General features: G+C 53.2%; 1 protein-coding gene across 6 annotated transcripts in view; it reads right to left on the bottom strand.

Moving 5' to 3' along the window:
- The window catches only part of Nav1 (neuron navigator 1), a 273468-nt gene extending 270900 nt beyond the window's left edge, over nt 1-2568 (bottom strand). For all 6 annotated transcript variants that reach the window (XM_029562161.1, XM_029562163.1, XM_029562164.1 and 3 more), the window contains exon 1: nt 2452-2568. The gene's annotated coding sequence lies outside the window, so the exon portion shown is untranslated. The remainder of the gene's footprint in view (nt 1-2451) is intronic.
- Nucleotides 2569-2874: the final 306 nt, after the last annotated feature.

Raw genomic sequence — 2874 nt, 5'->3', positions numbered from 1 at the left:
TGGTCTTTTTGATGCAGGTCTCCCTGTAGCCCCAGCTGGCCTTGAACTCACAGAGATCCATCTACCTCTGCCTCCTGAGTGCTGGGATTAAAGGGATGTGCCACCATACCTGACTTTTTTATTGAATTTTTGCAAATTTCATACAGTATAGTTTGATGGTATTTAGATCTAATTCCCTATCAGCACCTTCCCCCAGCACCCCCTGGCCAATTTATACTATATGTACTCTCATATATATTATATGGCTTAAAAAGCCTGATTTGGGTCTCCAAATGTCCTTCAGTGTGGGTTCATCCACTGGGCCCACCAAGAGTCCCATCCCTATAAGACAAGGTCTCTCCTGCTCCTAGCAGCCATCAATTGCCAAAAGTTCCTTATGCTGGGTTGGGATTTCTTACCCACTTCCTGGTGTCTATGCTGGGATTTTGTCTGGTTTGGGCTTGCATAGGACCTGTATGTGCTGTCACCATTGCTGTAAATTCATATGAGTAAATGACCAGCTGTCTATGCTGGGATTTGTCTGGTTTGGGCTTGCATAGGACCTGTATGTGCTGTCACCATTGCTGTAAGTTCATATGAGTAAATGACCAGCTGTCTGGAAGACTGTTTCCTTTGTAGTCATCTATCCCCTCCAGTACATAAAGAACCTACTATGTGCTGGGTGTTTCAGGTGGTCAGATTGAGTCACAGGAAAAGGAAGGCTTGTACACAGATTTTCACAGGTCTAAACTACAATGTAGAATGCAAGACCTGCCCCCAAGGGAAGTTCAGACAAACAGCTGGAGGAGCTCAGATTAAGGGCTGTGCTCTCTTACCTGGCAACTTCAGGTAAAGGCCCCTGGAGGCTGGCACACAGAACTGAAAAAACTCTCTTCTTCCAGCAGCAGTTGTCTTTCTGGCTCAATCTTACAAACATGAAATCCAGACCAAAGGAAGTGAGGAACTATTTGTTTTCACATCCAGAGTTGACAGCACAGCCAGATAGAGAACTACAAACTAACAGAACTTCCTCTGGAAACCCTGGAAGACCTCACAAAGCTCAAAAGACATGCATATTGCAGCCATTCCCTCTGTCCCCTACCCAGAGTGAAAAGATGCATCAACCAAAATTCAAAGCAGGAAGAAAACAACTTACAAGCAAGATGAAGTAACAAGTATTTTTGGCAGGAAGGGAGTCAAGTGTTCTGGAGTGACCATTTTTTTGTTGAAGTCCTCCTACCCCACTATAAGTGAGTAGCAGGGGACCACAAGTTCAGGGAATTAAGAGATGGTTCATGGTATGAAAGCCTACATAAGTCCATGGCCTTTGCAGAGTGAACTGACCACAGGCTTCTCAGTGTTGAATTTGAACCAGCCAATGGTATCCCAATGGCTGTAACAGGAAGCCAGATAAACAGCATGTTATCAAAGGGGGATCCAGTACTTCCCTTAAGCCGGCGCCAGCTGCGCCCTCTGACTGTCCTAACAAAGTCCCATTGAACTCACCAGCCGATTTTCCGGTGTTGGGCTCCAGGGCACAAGGGACCCTTTTGCTGGGTGGACATCACCCTAACGTACTGCCCCGGCAACCCACCATTCAGGTCCGCCCCAATTCCTGCCCCCACCCCCAGCCATCTGCAAACTTGGCTCTCTTTCTCTACCCTATGGCCAGTTTTGGTAAATTCTGAAGGTTAAAAGGGACCACAAAGGCCCAAGCACTGCACCCGCAGGTGAGTGCCTCCCTCACATTTTCCCAGCCTCTTCTTTCTCCTCCCTTCTCTCTCCTCTGGGATACTTTCTCTGCTCCCAGACGCCCTGGGTGAGTGCCAGAAGAAACAACCTCGCAGAGATTGACGCGAGGGCGCTTCCCAGCGCATCAGGGGGCCCAGCACGTATTTTCTGTAACAGCCCGGTAAGATCTGAACAGCCCAGCAAGGTCAGCTGCCCCAGCTGTTCCTCCAGCTCCTGCTGGTATGTGAGAAGAGTAACTGCTTCAGAGAAAGATGTGTGTGTGTGTGTGTGTGTGTGTGTGTGTGTGTGTGTCTGTCTGTCTGTCTGTCTGTCTGTATCTGTGTGTTTGTGTCAATGTGTGTCTGTGTCTATGTGTTTGTGTCTGTATCTATTTATGTAGTAACGCGACACTTAGTGCCTTTGATTACAAGACTCAACACACTTTAAATAGCAGGTATTTCGTAGGAAGGGAAACTGAGGGTCGGAGGGTTGGAGCAGGGTCGCCGCAGAGTCAATTCTAAGACAGACGCGCAATTCGTAAGGGACGTCTAGGCACACCCCTTCCTGGGAAGCCACTAGCATCCCGGGAGTTTACTTCAAGCGCTTCTCCCGCGCCAGCCGGCAGCCTCCGTTGGGTACCGGACTCTCCTCCCCGCTGGCCCCGCAGGCCCGGGCTACAGAGCCCGGCCAGGCGCAGAGCTCAGGCCCTCCGCCACACGCCGGCTACTGCCAGCCACTCACCCGCGCGCCTGCAGTCCCGGGCTGGGGGTCCGCGCCGCCGCCGCCGCCGCAGTGTTGAGTCGCGCATCGCCCGAGCAGCGCGGGGCCGGGCGTCCTCTCCTCGCGTTCAGAAAGTTTCCTGGGGGGTCCCCGGGCCCAGCCCGCCCCTCGCACAATTCTCAGTGGGCGCCGCGCGCTCCGACCTCGGGTCGCTCACCAGGGCCGCCGGCTCCAGCCCGACAATGAGGAGGAGGCGGCATTCTGAACAAAGTGCCGTCCCCCGGCAGAGCGGCCGGGGGCGGAGCCTGGTGACCCGCTGCCCCAGGCACACGCCGGCTGCCTCCTCGGCGGGTCCTGGCGGGCTATACCGGCGGCCGGGGTAGGCGGGAGGGGAGGCCCAGCTGCGGATCGTCCTCCCCTGTACTGTGCCAGTTTAACCCGCAG

Source organism: Nannospalax galili, unplaced genomic scaffold (assembly GCF_000622305.1).
Source record: "Nannospalax galili isolate Female #2095 unplaced genomic scaffold, S.galili_v1.0 scaffold113, whole genome shotgun sequence".
Lineage (NCBI taxonomy): Eukaryota > Metazoa > Chordata > Mammalia > Rodentia > Spalacidae > Nannospalax > Nannospalax galili.
Note: the sequence above shows the minus strand (reverse complement) of the source record. Positions and strands in the feature narration are given on the sequence as shown.